Source organism: Poecilia formosa, unplaced genomic scaffold (genome assembly GCF_000485575.1).
Source record: "Poecilia formosa unplaced genomic scaffold, Poecilia_formosa-5.1.2 Scaffold284, whole genome shotgun sequence".
In the NCBI taxonomy this organism is placed as follows: Eukaryota; Metazoa; Chordata; class Actinopteri; order Cyprinodontiformes; family Poeciliidae; genus Poecilia; species Poecilia formosa.
In genome coordinates, this window is record NW_006800223.1 from 439,732 (window position 1) to 459,186 (window position 19,455).

Consider the following 19,455-nt stretch of genomic DNA (forward strand, 5'->3'; position numbering starts at 1 on the left):
TGAAATAAAACAAAGACAGATAACCTGGAAATGTTTTTATTATTATTATATTTAGATTTCTTGGTTGTTCAGACTGAGGTTGAGGTTCAGACTGATAAATATTTTGGTTGGTTTGGTGTGAGAGGAAGCATCAATATGTTGGGAATTATTCCATGTTTTACAGTTGGTCACGGTGAAGAGCACGTCAGGCTGCGCTACGCCGTAAAATGCCCTGAAAACCTGGTTAGAGTTCATGGTATCTCCTTAAACTACAAGGATCAATGGTGGTGATCAATGCTAAAAAAAAAACAAAAAAACTAGCATCGTTGTGCAAGAATAAAGTCAAAATAAAGCCATGAAATTACGTGGATAATGACAAATTGATACAAGAATAAAGTAACATTATGACTTTATTCTCGGCTATGAGAATATTCTTGTAATATTTTTATTATTATTTTCTTAGTGTGGCCCTATTAATGCTATAAGATTATTTTCAAAAGCTACTTTCAATCTGATAAACCAGCCTGACCAGAACTCCTCTTCTAATTCACTGAATCTGACTGTAGTAACCATAAAGGTTACTACAGTAAACCAGCTGTAAATCAGTCATAGTGACAGTTTGTACATCTGTTTTTATTCACTCAGTCTTTAGTACACATGATTTGTAAAAGGACTAGTTAACAAACTAAAGTGTGTGAAAATGATCCAAGTTGTGTTTAAAAACATAATTCTGTCTTACGTTTGAGGCTGGCCCTAAAGTTTCAGGTTTCATGGACGGACAGACGGACCCCAGCATCCCGTCAACACACACGATGAAACACACACACACACACACACCAATGAGACAAACTGTGTATACACACCCACAGAGCAAGATAGATTTATAATGTGTGTGTGACATAAATCACACACAGATAACTTGAAACAATGGGACTTAATGGTTTACAGGCTCAGCCCGCCTCATGGCAGAATGTTAATCGTTGGTTTTCTTTTATTTTCTGACTGTCAGATTTTTTTCTCATCTTTGAGTTTGACATTAAATTGAGGTTAAGAAACATGAACCACTGACACTTTAATCACGCTGTGGGACCAGCCAAGGGTTTAGTCACACAATTAATTTAAACGTTCCTCTTTTCCAAACCCTTGTAAAGAATCCTGAGTTCTTTACTCCTGTATAGAAATCAGGATTCTTTACAGATGTAAAGAATCCTGCCCTCCCAGAGGCAAAATACAGATGAATATATAGGGTAGATATTTCTGCCATTATTGTTTTTTTATGTGAGAACTAGAACTAACACACAGACAAGGAGGAAGGACCCAAGTAACAAAGGGAGGTAGGACACAAGGAAGGAAAGAAAGACTCAGTTTTATCAGGGGCAGAGGAAACAGAAGTAAGGATGGAAGGAAGGAAAAGACGTACAGACACATGGAAGACAAGATGGACACAAAAAAACCAATAGACGTCCTTTATCTATTTCTGAGACTTTTATTCTGAAGTAAGAAAGGAAGTGGCTGTTGAACAGCTATTATACGGACTGGATCAATCCAGTTTTAAAGGATGACATTTTTGAGCTTTACATCATGTTATAATATTATTCAGTCATCAAAAACATATCTGGAGTGCAGCCTTGATTCTTTCATGCATGTTTAAGAAATCCTTTTAATCTCCATGGTAACCATTCAGCTGTGCAAAGCGCCTGGTTGGACCTAGCTCCGCCTTCAAGTACAAAGCTCCTCCTCTGAGCTGCAGTTTCCAAGCTTCTGCCCTCCCAGAGACTCCTCCACTCGGCTCCTTCAGACTAGCCAGCAGCGATTAGCAAAGTCATCTGCTGAGCTCATTATAGGAGCTACTTCTCAGAGCAACGCTGGTAAAAAAATGTTGCAAAAGGGTTAATACAGGAGCCATAATGTTATGACATCCTGAAGGTGGGGTTTCTGAAAGAGCAGGAGCTTCTTAAAGAGACAGAGGCCCGATTTCAAGAAGTTAAATTATGAAGTCACATTTCTTTTAAGTTGTGTTTGACATACACAGTATTTCTGTAACAGCTGAAGGTAACATAGTTAATTTATTGTGCTATAAAATGGAATTATGTGCCTGGAAAACACATAAACATATAAAGCGTTTCACTTGCTGTATTTTGGAAGCTCAAAAACCTTGTAAACTGGATCTACTGCTGCATCTTTATTTTTCAGTATAAAGTGAATAAAATAGCTTCATGTCTCATGAATGAAACTCTGTACAGAAACTTGTAAATTCTAACCTTATGCGTACACCATACAGTTATAGTTATGACTCTTAAAGAAACTCTTCACGCCTTCGCCCCGGTGTGCTGTGATACGTCTACATCCTGGTAACAAGCTGGTGGACGGCGGCGCCCTCCATCCCCTCCTCCTCCGCCAACACCTTCCTCTGGAACTCCTGAGGGACGAAACAGGAGAGCTGAGAAGTTACGGGATTTTATTTTAAAGGATATTGAGCTCTAAGCGGAATAGAAAAGATAATCAGAGAAAACAGATCACAAACTTTAGTGTTTCTTATGGACATTTTATGTAACAAAGCAAAACAGAGTAGAAAACAATTCCAAAATGGATGGACAAGAAATACTCCAATTCTCTTTGATAAAATAGATCAAACTTATTCCAGTATCATTTTAACAGACCAGGTCTTGTTTGGACCTGGTTGTGCAAAGGAGTCTCAGGAGGAGGAGTGAACATCCACCCAAAAAATTCTAGAAAAAATGCGAAAAAAATAGTTAGAGAAAAATCTTTTTGCGATTACTCTCAGAAATGTCCAAAATACTTTATCAAAAATGTAAACGATTAATCTAAAGTTTTCTGATTTGGAGGGGGGCAGGGGGTTTCTAGCAAAGTTTTGATTTTTCAGACTCAGAAATGTCCTTGTTTTTCTCGAACATTTCTGAGACAAATCTCAGAATTTCAGATTTTTATTTTTTTGGTGGAAAACTCTTTGAATTAAAGGGAAAAAAGAAAAGGAGAAAAACAACAGGGATAAGATGCAGATTAAAATGTGAAGAAACAATCGAACAAACATAGAACATAGATCTGTGTTTTGTTTCAAACACCATCAAAGAAACAGTTAAATGTTTAACATGCTTGTTTCTTGTCCAGAACCAAACTTCATTATTTCCTTCTTGTTCAGCCAGCCTGTCATCTTCTCTAACTAAATAAATAAATCTGACTTTTCTGTTTGTTTGATTTTGTTTCTTCCGTTCGTCTCTCACCCTGAAGCTGTGGAGTCTCGCCCGTCTGTCCTGCAGAGTCTTCTCCTGGCTGGACGTCACTTCTGCTATGTGCTTCCTCCACTGCTGCTCTCTCTCCTGAAACACCAGAATTTCACACAGTCAACAGTGATGAATTATTAAATATGCTGTTAAAAAGACAGAAGGAAAAAATACGGACCCAGCTATGCCTCACTGCCCTGAGAATTACAAAATGAATGTGAAAAATCAAAAAGATTCCATACTTGACCTTGACCATCGATGACCTTTTACAGTTGCACTTGGTGTGATTCTTTGTAAACATGTGACCACTTGTCAGAATGTTGGTTTCCTTAAACGTTTTAAACCACTTTGAATAATAAACTCAAACTTAACGAACTGTTTGATATCTATGATCAGCTGGAATGTTTCTGTGATTGAATCAAAATGACTTTTCTTTGTACAACATGTGTTTTAAGTCGGCACTATAGTGTATATACAATGAAATGAATATAAAAGACTTTAAATCCATTGGTTTCCTGGCACTTTCTTGGCTTTTAAATTGGTCCGATTGCAGTTTTCTGTAAAAAGTCTGACCTGCCGATTCCGACTGTGGCCGATTCCAATTTTCTGTTCTGGTATGTTGCTAAATATAGCAAAAAATTGTTGAGTTGGCAACAGTGGAGTGACTGAGGTAAACATGCAGACATGACCTGTTGGGCCAGACTGTCGGACCAAAAGAGGACAGAGGTTAATCACACCTTTGCCACGCTAGATCAGATCGACTAGATTTACATGTATCGGCCGATCACCAATCTCCCAAAATTAAAGAAATCTGGGCCAATTTATTGGTGCATATGGTATTTCACACACTTTGAAAAAGATTGAGGTTTTATTTATACCTGTTTGGTTACATTGTCCTGTTAAATCACCTGGTAGTACCCAGTATGCACCCACCCATCCCAGTCAGTTTTCTTTTATCGGACAGTTTGGATGCTGATGTAACCACAGCAACCAATTGGTTGCAACCAATCAGAGTTTTGAAGTGTTGAGGGATTGAGTTTGAAAATAAATCCTTAAACACTTCAAAACTCTGAGTGATGCTTGTAGAAGATGCCAGTCTCCTCGGCCCAGCAGTCAGCAAACTCATTCTGCTTCGCTCCAGGCTCCCAAACAGACGTGTGGTGAAAAGCGCCAGCAGGGGTAAACCACTGCTGGCGGTTTACCCCTGACCTCACAGTGGTCTCTGGTGGATCCGGTTCCCTTCTGTTTGTGTGCTCTTCAGGAAAATTTGTAAAAGACGGAGAGGACTGGAAATATGTTCTCCTTCTGTATAGAAGGACTTGACATGGATACATGTGAAATGGTCGGTTGCGATTGCTCCAAATGACCCGGGCCTGCCATCTATTAACATTTCTGTCATGCTGCGTACTTGTGTGTATGTGCGCGGGTGTTTCAACAGCTGTAGAGGGTGGAGGAAGTTGATGTGAGCAAGGGAGACATTTAGCTCAATGTCTGTCACTTTAAGGCGGAAGGCGAGCTGACACACATGTGGAGGAGGTGAAATCAGGCAAACCTCCACATCCTCAAGCACTTACTTGAGAGCTACTTTTGCCAGTAGACCTTATTCTGTGTGTGTAATAATGCTAACTTGTCTAATCTGTTCATGTATGTGACGTTGATTTAGCTTCAGAACTGACAAGAGAAAAGTTACAACAGCTGCAGATTAATAAATAAATTTAAAGTATCATCTGCGTAACACATGAAACCTTTTTGTTGGGTTCCAACTGGGGCACTTACTTGGAAGGCGTTGCTTGATCCACCCAGACGTTTTGCACAGCTGAATGGTTGCTATGGGAGGTTAAAGGATTTCTCAAACAAACCTAACTTTTAGGATTTAGATAATGCAATCAAAAGATGTACACCAATATCTACATATGGACCTTATAGAAGTTCATATGTAGAAAACTCACAGTGGCCAGCGTCAAACTGTAACTCGGACAGAACGCTGCCCACAGCTGCACCGGTTCTCTCTTCCCCCGAGAGATGGGTTATGATATTCAAAAAGTTGACTCATGGAGTCATGTCAGCCACTTCGCTGCAGTTACTGAAATGTTCTTGTTTGGAGTTTGCAAGGTCTGGCCTTTGCTCATGCAACGACACTAGGCCAATCAAGGAACTCAAGTCTGCTGTCAGTCAAACCGCTTGGCATGGCAGGATCTGATATCGGCCGAGACGAACTGAGGTAGAAGCAGTTACGACACTGCAAAGGCAATTAATAGTGTGTTGTGGAGCAAAAGAAGTACTCTGAGTTTTTTTTTTAAAATCTCAACCAACCAGCCAACCTGCCTACCTACTTTCCTTTGCGGCAAAATAAAATGCTCTAGGAATATGCCATATTTACTCATTTTTTCTGTCCCGAGAGGGCTGGTGGAATTTTGTTCTCTTGTTTCTGAAGCAGACTATTCCTCTAACTAACCTTAAAAGTGCATTTCTAGCTACATTAAGTCTGCATTTGAGGTTTTGCCAAAACCCTGAACTTCCAATAATTTGCGGCTGCACAAATCTGGTTTAGATTTGTTGCAATCACAAGGAGTGTGTATGGCTAAAGGTTTAGGTGGGGTTTAACAGAAAGTCCACTGACCTTTTTTGTGAGGGTAAATGTCTTTTTATTTAATTTCAGACCCTAGCAGAAACATTGATGGCCACAGCAGGTCAGGTCCCTCGCCGGTTTAACACACTCCTGTCAGAAACGAAGCCTTCACAGCTGTTTTTTGTGTGTGTACATTCCACATCTGTGAGGGTGACCATCTGTTTTGGCAACTGTGTATGTTATTTTGTTTGAGTCCACACGCCGAACACGCAGATTTCTTTTTTTTTTTCCCCTAACGTGCCAAATGTTTTCCTGCCGCTGCTTCGTGTGTGTTCGTCTATGCAGGCGTGAACTACTGATAAGACCTGACTGTGGGCCAGACTTATCTTTCCATGGGAGTGAATCTGATTTAACCCACAGCTATGAAGTGAACCTGGATGGGAAATTAACACTCTTTGATGAGGGTCAAAAATAAAAACTCTGGTCCACCTAAAACCCTAAGTCTTGTTTCAGTTGATGTGAACTCTGGTGTGAATGCCAAGTGACTTCCTCCAAAAGCAGGAAGTGGTCCACAGCACAAGTCATTCTGAGTAAATACAGCCAAAACAAAGGCTCAAGTTTTAGCGCTAGCAGGAGAAATGGCTTTAGCCAACGACAAAAGACAACCACTAAAATCTGACGTCATTTCATTTTCATTCACATTCCGTGAAACAGGAAGTTGTGCTTAATGTCTTTTTCAGAGGTCGTTGTGTCGTTTCCTTCATTAGTTCTTGGTGCAGCGCCCCCACTGGCGAGGAGGGTACAGGTTTTTCAAATTGGTTTGTTTAACCCAGTGCAGTGAAAGGGAACTGTACACTTTCACACTCCAAATATTGGAGATTTGGTCCCCAATCGAACTGAGTCTACCAGACTATCCAGTGTGAAAACACCACAAACAAGTATGAGATCTGGACTATTTACAATCTGTAGTCCAAAATAGTAAATGATGCCTGGTGAGGCAGGAACTGTATCAATATTCACTAACCTCGTGTTAGTAAACCCATTTCCTGTTGTGAATTTGGGTTAGGCAGTTATGGAACTGATCCAGTTCACTCAAGTCACTTGCCAAAAATAAAACTTGCTCCCACTGTTGGTCCTGACGGCGACAATGAGGTCCTTACAAACCAGTTATTAATAGGAAGCTTCTGATGAAACACTTGAGGGCTTCGATCCAAACTCCTGAGTGCTCTGCCTCCCCCTGAAAACCCGGCAAACTGCTAAGTGCGCCGACGGCCAGAGTAATCTGTCATTACACCCATCAGCTTCAGTTACTACTGCTTGGCTGCTGCATGAAACCTGTGTGTGAGTCTTGGCAAAGCATGTGGTCTCTCATCATGCTGGTGATGACAAACAAGTTGCCAAGGTTTAGCCCATTTCACTTAATAACTGAAGCTGCTACATTGAGCCGAAGTTTGGAAATAAATACTGTTTGCTTTTACAGATGTGCAGACTTGTTTCGTGTGTGTGTGTGCGTGAGTGTGTGTGTGTTTGATAACCTTCTTGCTGACTTCTATTGCTCTGAGTCGTTCTTTTTCCTGCTGCTCCCATTCCAAGTGCCGGCGGGCCTGACGCACGCAGACATGGACGATCAGAAATGTCGACGTGGTGACAGTTGATGTCCTGATTGGTGGCTGTCGTTCCTCTTACCCTCGCCTCCTTTGTGTCTTTCCAGTTTTCCTCCAAAGCTCCCCGGTCGTCTGGGGAACCTCTGGTCGAGCTTCCTGATGCTCCCAGAAATGCGTAGTCCTCCTCTTTACACAAACCCCTCATTGACTAGAATCAGGCGGACAACTTGCTTCAGAATCAACCAACCAAATATCTCAAATTGTAACTTCAGTGATGCCGATGCCAGGTCTGGCATTAGCCAAAATAAAGTAAAATGTCTTCTGCAAGTTGGACCCCAGGCCTTGTTCAAATGACAGGAATTTGGTGTGAGATATTTTGTGCTGCGTTTGTGCAGCAGAATTTTTTTTGTTTGTGCTGCTATCATTTAAAAAAACGTTAGTATGTGTGTCCAAAGGTCATCAAAGGTCACCCAGTCAGTCCACATTTACAAAAAAATCAAACAAAATGCAGAGCCAGTCAACTGTGCTACGTTTGTGCTGCAACAAAATTTGTTTGTGCTGTTATAAGTTTTAAGATAAAAAAATAAAAAAATAAAAATTTTCAGAGGTCACGAGAGATCAAAATGACAGTGGCACAAAGCAAACAAAAATGTTTGCTGCACAAACGCAGCACAAATGTTAGACATCAGTTTCGTTTGAAGGAGGTGGGGGAGCAAACTTCACTCAGGTTCGTACGTGTTGGATTCGTGTTCTGTATTTCCTGATTGAATTATATAACTACTTAATTCAACTGTGACTTTACACGAGCAGCAGGTCAGAATGTTTCAAAAGTAGAGAAGCCACTGTGAAATGCTGCACAGCCACTTGCTATATCAATAACACTTGCTATGTCAATAACACAGAAATAAGTCAGTCTTCGCATCATAACTAGATTTTTTTTTTTTAATAATGGATTTTTATTTGATAGTATTAGTGGTGGAGCATGATTAGAATTTTTAATCAAGTGAATTGCAGCATCAGTAGTTAATTGCAATTTTTTTTTACATCTTATTTTAAAGCTACATACCAACAAAATAAGCAACATCTTCCATTAAAAAATAATAGGAAAGCAATCTCTGCTATTATTGTGCATCCTTCAAAGGGAGGCCACGGCAAGTAGCAAACACACTGCTGCACCGGCAGTACAGGATTAAAGCATAATTCATATGAATAAAAGTAGAACTTTACACACCTTAGACATGGGGATACTTTGGAATCGTTTCACGTGAGACATCGTTGCAGGAGATGGTCGTACAGCTCCCTGTTACGCAGACAATTGTGATTCTTAATCTATTTTAAGATGTGGAATTAATTCGAGCAAACCCTGAGCCCAAGGAAAAGATCATCCACTCATCTGTTTGACCAGATAAAGTGACAACCTCAAGGCTTCCTCTCTGATGTTGGGCTGTTGTGGATCCATCTGATCGACCTTATGGAGGTTTTTGACCAATGACCACACACTGCTTCCATTCCAGTCACTTCCACAGCACAGTGGCAAAAGTGACACTTGTTCACTAATAAAAACTCAAGCGGCTAAAAGAGAGCATGGGATCATTATGCTGGCATGTAGCAATATGCTAGCTACGCCTGAAGGCTAATAAGTAGAAGGTTTTGTTCTTCTCAGTTTTGTTTGCAACCCTTGCTGATTTGATCTTTTTAGTAATTTTTTTAAATTACTTTTTATAAAAAGGGATACAAATAATAAAAATTGCAGTGAATTGAGGAAAAATAATGCTACATTGATCAGATTCATGTGTCTTTGTAAAAGAAATCACAGGTATATTTTCACTCATCACATCTTAACGGAGGTAACAGGATTTACAGCAGGTTGCTAACGGAGACCATCCGGCCAATCAGATTCAAAGTGACAAGAACGGTGACAGCTTGAGAATTGTTTATGTGTAGTATTTCTATTTAATAATGACAAAATGGTTTTGTGGCTGTCTTGAGAAATGACAACATTTTGGTTACTAAGGAAATTTCCTCCCTACTTAGAGGAGACGCTGAGTCTACTTACCTGAAGCACTTACTGGGCAAATCCAAATGAAAAGGTTCTGCTACATTCAGTACACTCACAAAGTAGTTCTTCAAGAAAAAAATCTGGAGGGGATAAAATCATAAAGGGCGAAAAAAGCTGCACATCTGAAGATGAGCAACTATAATAAAAGTGTTACATTTTTGTAGATGGTCCATATTCAGATAACACTGCAGTTGGGTCAATTGGAGGAGTCTGCCCAGCTAACACAGGATAGCATGAGTAGAAGATTAGATGAATGGAGTTAGCTTATGTCATGAAACTCAAAACATGCTGGATATTACTCCCTTATTGCTTTTAGCTAAGGAGTGCTAAAGAGGCTTAATCATGTCCGGGCCCTGTCCATTTGGTAGGTCACATCCAGCCATGGTGGCTGAATCGGATCCAGTTAAAGTTAAAGAGAGAGCAGGGTCATAACTTTAATACTTTGTTGGCATAACCGCATGGACAGTTCTCTGACCTCAATCTCTCCTTGGCCTGTACGTGTATGTGTGTGTGTTGTGTGTGTGTGTGTGTGTGTGTGTGCGTGCGTGTGTATGTGTTTGATTTGTTAGCTAAGTGCAGGAGTCATAGACACTGTTTTCAACCCAGCTGAGAGTTGTTAACATGTGTTAGTCTGGGCTGATTGTTCCACGATCCTCAAGGTGACGTTACATTTTTAGATTAGGATTTGGACTTAATTTGTTGCTTAGTTTTTGTAAAACTAACAAACATTCAAATATTCAATGCTGCAATGTACTCCTCAAACTGAGTTATGATTAGCTTCAGACATGTTTAGCATGTTGGGTACTTTTACCGATGAACATGCCTCACTGTAAAAACCTTAAAGTAGCAAACCAAAGGTAAATATAGTCAAATACCTAAAGCATAATATAATTAATGTAAGCAATACAACCAGCAAAGAAGCAGATTAGGAAACATTTTCATTGTGCGTAGAGGCTAACAGTATGCTAACAATCTCAGTATGTTTTCATTTGAGAAATACAAGAGCCAAAGCTGAAAGTAAGTCCTTTAAATGTTCTAATAATTATAGAAATTTTGTTTCGTTTCATTGTTTTAAAATTACATAAGAGTTTAACTCTATGAAAAAGAGAGGAAGTTGTTACAATGAGTGATCTAAAAAAGGGAATAATTTGCTACATTCCAGCTAATGCAACATTAGCTAGCTGTTAGCCTGGTGTTCTTTGGATTGAGGTGTTTGGTTAAGGAGACTTTTATAATGCCTCTTGCCTTGAAGTTTGGCCCAATAGAAAGACTAAGAAATGCGAAATGATTATTTTCTTTAATGAAACAAAATCAGGCTACAACAACAGAAACAAAAACAAATCATCTAAAGAGGCTCTATGGCAGGAGTTACCTTTTGAAAACGTTTTTTAAAATCAAAAACTTACAAAAAGTTATGCAAACAGAACTGAAAGTACCCTTATATTTATCTGTTCAGTATAAGCTATTTTTTTAATGCAATTTGTATCATGTTTTTGTGCTGAAATCTGTAAGTAACATGTTACATAGCAGGAGTCCAGCACCTTGTAAAAGGTTGGCAACAAATTAAAAATCTTGCAAACATTTAGCTGAGAAAAAGGATCAAAAATGTTATAACCACTGTGATTATTAAAGAAATCGATCAGCAATACCTTTTATACAACCATAAATGTCACTTTTTAGTTGTCACTTTTAACACTTACGAATACCTCAACAAATTTGGCTATTATGATACATTTGTACTCAACAGTACAAATTTATAGACATATTATAGTAAAAAATAAGTAATCTGAAATCTCACTCTGTACAGCTACGGAGGAATACAGAGAACCTGCAGAGTTTATCTGATGAACGTTTCATGAGAAACGCATAGATTCATGTACATGCCTGCAAAAATTCCTGCATTTATCTCCAGATGAGATGTGACTGTGCAAAAAAACAACAGCCAAACAGTAATCTATTACTGTTTGGCTGTTGTTGTTTTTTTCAATCTAGAAAAGGGTCATAAAACCAGTCTGGCAGAATTTCTTTCAATGTGCTTGTTGTAATATTGGCCCATTTCCTCAGGAAAATAAACCAGACAGTTCACTTTCAGGTCTTGGCTATAAAAACTTAGCTTATAAAAACTGTTATTTCAGTACTTAGGTACTGAAATAACAATAGTCTAGGCGTTTTGACACAGTAAGACACAATAAATGTATGAAATAAACACAAACAATTTCTCCCCAAAATAAAGGAATTTTATTAACAAACAACCTTCCAGGTAAAATACTTTGATATACAAAGGAGCTGAACTAGTAACTCTCAACTAATCTACTAACTAAAGTGAAAAAATAATGGAAATTAATAAACTAACAAAAGTGAAACAGTAAAATTTTTTTATACAAATATAAAAATGACAAATGAGAATAGAACCAATAAAATGATGTAATGATGTCACTGTTTGGGGCAATCTGTCGTTGTTGATAAACCAGATTTTTTTTTAAAGAGGCAGTATTATGTAAAATCTACTTTTTTTCAGCTTTACATCATGTTGTAATGTTACTCCCTCTTCATCTAAAACACATGTTTGAAAAAAATCTTTCAATCTCCCATGGCAACCATTCAACTATGGTAAACGCCTGGGAGGACGTAGCCCCGCCTTTGAGACGGAGCTCCTCCTCTGTTTCCAAGTTTCTATTTCACAGACGCCCCATCCCATAACTCCCCCTTTCCAGAGACACTTCTCAGTTCAACGCTGGTAAAACGTTGCTAAAGGAGGAGCCATGTTGTGATGACTTCCCGAAGGCGGAGTTTCAGAAACGGTAGGAGTTTTTAAAGGGACAAGGCGTCAAGTTACAGTCTTTCATGCCATACTTGATATATGTCGCATTTTTATAACAACTGAAGTTAACATATTACTCGATTGTGCTATAAAATGTCACTATGTGACTGGAAAAAAGGTGAAATTTGCTGTAGGTTTACACCCAAATCTGTATGACATAGAAAAAGGTCAAGTAAGGTTTAGTGTAATTTAATGTGAGGCAGTGAAGATCTGGTTTCAACTGTAGATCCATCTACAAACATCAAATGTACCTTTAGTAAAGAGCTGAATATAATATTTTAACTTTAAAAGTGGAACTGGAAACCAAACTCGGAGGAAAAATAACAATGTGCCTTTGCGAAGCAAAACATAGTTAACGACATCTCTTTTGGTGAGACGAGCGTGAGGCCAGTGTTGTCTTTTTGAGGGAAAGATAGAGTCGACAATAAGGAAGAAAAGATAAACATTGAGTTTTATGACCAAACTGGGGCTTTGAGCAGCAAGAGCCAACGACGGACTATTTCTGGCTCCCAGGTCAAGGTTCTGCTTGAGCAGCGACTAAAATAACATTAAGTCAAATGCTTGTGGGAGCGTGGGTTCTGTTGAGCAGATCTCTCCTCGCCGTGGGCTCAAACGTGTCCCGCTGTCCTGCGCCGCGACCGCGCTGCGGCGTGACCAGTCCTGTCGGAGTTGACACGTAGAAAAATAATCCAAACGATTCTTAGATTTCAACGAGTTCTCTGCAAATCTTTTTAAAAACAAACACACGAAGCCCCAGCGTCCAGAGGTTAAATCATACAACACAGTTCAAGAGAATGGAGGGGAATATCCCTGTAAAAACAATTTGCAGCATGCAAAGTAGGTTTTCAGGGGAATTGGAGATGCTACATAAATCAGAGCTCTGGGAGTTAGTCATTGTAAATGCATAAGGGAATTCCCAGCATACTGTAAAGCTGCTGTGGAATCGGATTTATTGCAGTGCATTTCCGCTGCACGAGGCAGGTTTTGGTCATCATTTCTTATTTAATAATTACATTTGTTTGCTTTTCCTCACTTTTTGTAACATTAAAACATCTCTGTGAGTTTACTATGTTGACCACATCGGTCTCTGACATCATCAGTAGAGCAGGTGTTTAAACTAGCTAATCAACCACAGTTTGTTCAGGCGATCTGCCCTGTGTTTGGGAAATGTTGTTTGGTGTTGAGTCCTGACACATTTGGGGAGTTGCTGTCTGTCAGTTGCTATGGCAATGAGTCCGAGTGTAGCGTAGCTGGCACAGAAAGCGAAGAAAAATAAAAATAAGTTTTTTTCTGCGTTCATTCCTCTTTGCTGTGGCGCTCTGCTCTCTTTACGTAGTTGTTCTACTCCCAGCGTTCTGCTCACACACAAAGTAAACAGTATCATGCAACATGCCTAAAAAACCCTCTAAGCACTCACACTTATTTTTTTCCAGAGTTTGTCCTGTATTGTTTTTTAGGACCATATCAAGCTTTAACCTTTTTTTGCTTTAGATCATTGTCCTTTTGCTCGTTGCTTGTGTGTAACCTGGTAAGCTAAAGCTAAAATGCCGGCGTGGAAAACAAAAGCTGACGCTGTTTTAGCCTCTGGGGAACTTCAGTGTTGTGAAAGTGAAAACAAGTCAGAAACATTCAGTGGGAAAGACCTGCACACACACGCACACACACACGCATGTTTGTGTTGCTATCTTTGTGGGGACTTTCCATTGACTTCCATTCATTTCTACAGCCTAAACCTTACCTTTACCCTTTTCCTAACCCTAACAAAAACTCAATTCATACCTTAGCCCTAACTCTGACCCCTGACCCAAAAACAGGGTTTCCCCTCGTGGGGACCAGGCTCCGGTCCCCACGAGGAGCGATTGGTCCCCACAACGTAGTATATGTCAGGAAAATCGTCCCCACAAGGTATTACAAACAAACGCACACACACACACACACACACTGCTGCAGCAGCAGCAGAGCAAAAAAACAAAGCCAGCTTTAGCATCTGCTGGAATTCCCATAAGTCAGCCGCCATAACAGCAAGAGTCTTAGTGCCAACATCCATCCTGTTCATTTCATACGGCGCAGCCACAAATCCAGACATCATCTGGGTATTAGGATTGAACAGGATTTGAGGATTGTCTTTAAAACCAATGGCTTCCAGCAGGAGAGAACTGCATCCATATTTGGCCAGGTTGAGAAGTCTTCAGCTTGTCTTTTTTTTAAAAATGTCTCAATGAATCATCATGAAGCCTAGCTTGGCCTCTGCAGACTTTTTAAAGTAAACTCCTTACATATTCTGGATGGATGGATGGATGGATGGATAGATAATCACACCATGTCCACTGAAAATCAAGCGGTGGCAGCATCATACTGTGGGAAGCCTGGTTGAGCTACATTTAGAGAAAGATTTAGGGGTTGCACAAAATAATCCTAAAGAAAAAATCAATATGTCTGCGTTTGTTAGAACGACTTTTGTTTGGAATGGCCCAGTTAAAGTCCACACCGAAATCCACTTGAGAAGTGAAGCTGTGGCAACATAAAAAAATAATGTTCAAAACGTAGTTCATTTTGAGCTTTTTGTAAAGAAGAAGGGGTGATAATTTCAGTCCATGGCCCATTTTTCAGATCTTATAAAAAATTGAAATGAAAACCATCTGGAGTTTTCCGTTGCATTGATCACAACGTGAGATAAGAGTTTGCATAATGTATCAATAAAGTAAAGCTGAACTCGTATTAGTGATTTTTGTTTCCATGACCAGGTTGTGATCGCCGACTCAGCGTTCTGCATCAACGTTAATGACGTCACACTCTGAAGGACCTGGACCTGAACTTCATCTCAGACATGGTTCAACAGATGAGACAGAACTAATTCAACATGAAGCTGTGAACTTTGCTCAGATATATTAGAATTAATTCGCTGCTTGTTAAGGATGAGCCGGCGCGTCGCTGTTGCTGCAGAGACCCAGTGGGGGGTTTCGGGGGCAACGCTGCGTTCAGTGTCACATGTTCAGACTGCAGGGCAGCGACCGAACAGCTCAGCCCACAGGAACATCTCTTTCCTCTTTTCTGTGACCCAAGTCTTTCTGCTGTCAGACTTTAATGTAGAACTCACTCACTTTACTGCGTTTCCAATACAAATGTAGAAAAAAAAAAAACCTTGTCAAAATAACACAGTTTTGCATTTGTGGTGTTTCCATTCAATAAGAAATGCAATTAAAAGAAATCACACGTGGATGAGCGCCGTGCCGCCATCCTCCTACTGCTTCCTGTCGTCTTCTTGGCGCCAGGAGTCACATGCGGTTGTTGATCATGTGACTCGAATGACGTGAAAAAAAAGTGTTTCCATTGCAGTTTTGCAAAATAAACCAATTTCGATACAGCCTTGCTCTAGTGCCAAAACAAGTTTTCTCCAAAACTGCCGCATTTCTGTTAGACAAATTTATTTTTGAAATATCAAATTATGCAATTATATCATAATTTGACATAAATCACAATAAACGATTATGATATGCATGGGACTGAGTAAAAATCAATCCAATGCAAATGTAACATTTCATAGAAAGTTCAGAAAACAATGTTTCTCTTTAAATTATTCAACCTTTTTAGACTCAAGTTGTTTTAAGATTGTTGAAATCTGTTTTGGCCTGAGCCTCCATTACCATTGGATTTATGCTAAATGAGTGTTAGCTACTGCAGTTAAGATATTAGCTGCTGTTATTGGAAATGTTGTACATCACAACACGTTGTTTGAAAGATCTTTCAAATGATACCAAGATCATCTTCATTATTTAAAAATAATACACTTTTGGGATGTTATAAATGCTCAATTCTGGGTTACTTCCACTGCCTTAGTTGACAAGAAAAAAGAAAATTCAACACAAAAACTACCTACGAGACGAGTGGGTCTGAATGTATTCACAACTCTAGTCATCACAAACAGAGCAAAACCAAGAGACGGGGACCAATACGATACCACAGGATTACATAACAGTCCTAGGAAAACATCAGTCATGTTGGTAAGTTTCAGACTGAATGATAAGAAGGACCAAAACAGTCAATGCATTTGAAACAGCAAGACAAGCATAAAAAAGGGAAAAGAAAGGGATTTTGGAAATCACCCATCACATTTAATCGTCTCATCTCAGAGCCACAGGCCATAAATTCCTTCCAAATTATCTCTGAAAAGTTGGAGATATCTTCAGAACAAACAGGTTATTATAAGAGAAACAGAACTTTGCTTTTAATTCTGTCAGGCTCTCAGCATTTCAAATCTAACAGTCGAGCTCTATTCTAGCTAGGCCGACGTCTAATTCATGAAACGTTGACAAATCTCTTAAAGTCGTGTCCTTGTTGCAATCCAAACAGCTCTGACCTCTGACCTGCAACCTGAAGCTGATCAACAGGCTGCAGAATCATCTGAAAATCCCTAAATAGATTTTAGTGTCTTAGAGTTGAGAATTGTTGGCAGAACTCAGCAGAAATGGTCTGGAACCACAAAGCCTCGTTTTTCTGTACACCCCTTCAAATAGAGTTACCAAAAAAAACCACATGACCCTAAAAGCACTCACACAGATGGCCTTACCTCCTTTTTTAACCCTAAAACTTAATTGTTCTTTACTAAACTTGTGTAATTCCCACTATATAAGTTGATTTGCCTATATGTATTAAAAAAAAAAACAAGCACCAACACAGGTGTCAATGAAGGAATGAGAGGAATAAACTCTTGAAGTCCAGCTAGTCCTCTTTACACCCACGTCTGCCAAGCCATGTTGCCAAATGCTGGAAGAATCCTATTTCCCGCTTTAATCCATTGTCTTTTCTTATTTGTCAAACATGCAACAGGGATGCGAGTTAAGAGCCTAAGACCCAGGTCAAGCAGCTTTACTACCACATCCAGTGGAGTAAGTAAAAAAAAAAAAAGCCATGAAATTTGTTGGGAGCATTTATGTTTTATGTCAGCAGGGAGTTCACAACCAGCGGGCTAATAAAAACTACGGATTTGTGAAGGTAGAGAGGAGTTACAAGAAAAACAGTGAGATATATATATATATATATATATATATATATATATATATATATATATACACACACATATAAACATTCTTGGCTACTTCAACCATGACTGTTTACTGTGATTCCCCGATAATGCTGATTGGACCTCCAAGTTGTCACGGAGATTAGACAAGTTGGCGTTGTTGGCAAATTTAGTTGCCACTGTGACACCTAATTGCGCAGCTTACAGGAATCAAAAAGAAAAGCGTTGGTACTTTTTCGTACCGTTCTGTACGTGTTTTTGGACAGAACTACCTTTGCGGTTGAGCGCACAGGAAGCCAGCCCAGTGGAGGTGTTGCTGATATGTTCTCCTCTGTAGCCTGACAAAGTGTTAAGATCCTCTTAGAGTGGAGATTACAGCCGCAAATCCCAGCTCTGCCTGTATGTGCCTCTCCTTAAGACAGCTTTACCCTTCTGCAAAATTCCTGGGTCATTAGAAGTAACACACTCTGCTGCTCCGTCCCAACCGATCCACTCCGTCGTTTCACGTTGTTTCCAGGTCAGACACCTCCACAAAGAGACTGCTGCTTGTTTTTAGCACAACACTTGCAAACAGTCCCTCAGTTTGAATTTTACAGGATTTATATTTGCTTTAATGCCTCTTAACCGTTTACAGGACAAACCACGATCTTCTTGTAGTGGATGACGAGGTCCAGGCAAAATTCCTGTTGAAAGCTTGACCTTTCGTCTGGGAAGTAATAAAACTCATTGAAATGGTTTGTTTCTTGCCCTGGACCTCACTTGTTACTGAACTTCCATCAGATTTTAATAGGGTCAAGTTTGGAACCATTCTAGAAGATTAAGGTTAACGTACATGATCAGGTTTGATGAGTGTTTGGAATCCCTGCTCTGATTGAGCAGCAAGTTCTCCCCGAGAATGAACTGATTCAACGTAAAGTTGAAGAATTTGGAGCTTGTCCTCCTTTGTCATTACTTCATTACAATCTTCCACAGTAGAGCAGTCTATCAGGTAGACCCTTCCTTTACGCTGCTTGACAGTAAAGGATTCTTATAGCCATTGTTCGGCACACCTAGCTGCATTAAAGTTTTCCAATGTTTTTCCAAAGAAATGAGCGCCAATATATTTGATCAGAAAGTGTGATGACTACAAAAACCGTGTGATTCGATTGAAACATTCATCCAAAGATATTTGCTCCTGAAAAGCTTCTGCACCCAGTTCTCGATTTTTCAGTTCACTGAAGTTCTTTGATGTATAGGAATCACATTCAAATATAGGATTGTGTAAATGCATCACTGAGAAGCCAATTATGCTAACCCTACTTGGACGTACAGTTCTGACTGCAACTGTACTATCCATGTTTCCATCAACGTATTTTTATGCGTAGTTTGAAGTATCGCATCAGAAGCGGTTGATGGAAATGGCAAAATTCAAAATAACTTCCTCAACTTCGCAAAAAGGTTTTTATTCTGAATTGAGGTGTTTTTTTTTTGTTTTGTTTTGTTTTTTTTCCCCCTTTTTTAATAAAGAATTGATGCCCAGAGTGGGAGATGGACACTCCTGCTCACAGGTAGAGTTTTGTGCCTCTAGTAAGACATGAAACTGAAAATTTCAAAGTTCACACCTCCAGCACGGAGGGAAGAACGGTGGCCTAGAGTGACCGGTGAGAGGCGCTCCACGCTGGGATGGGTGTGGTGGAAAGCTCCCATTCACCATGCCTTACCAGGGGCATGAAACTCAGAGAAATTTCTAAGTTCAGCTCAGATATAAATTATCTGAGATGTTTGGTTGGTCCATGCTAGTTTGCAACCTCTCCATCTTGTTTGCTACAGCCACACGTAACGTCAACATCTGACGAAACGCTTTGCATCGTCAGGCTGATTCACTCCAAACCAGTCGATGGAAACACGCTGAATGTGCTTTTTTATTACATTTCACATTTATTTCACTTTTCTTGAAATACACTTTACGATTCCTTGGAGAAATACCTACGATCCTTTACATGTACTCATCATGTAACCTTAACCTCGTGAAACAAGCAGGTTCAGTACGGGTGAAACTAAATTCAGCATTGAACTGATGGAGAGTAGATCATATCTAGCCTATTAAGGGACCCGGTGAAACCAAACGAAGACGGTCACATTTCCGTTCAAAGCTCCAAGCACATTTTTCCTTCTGGTAAAA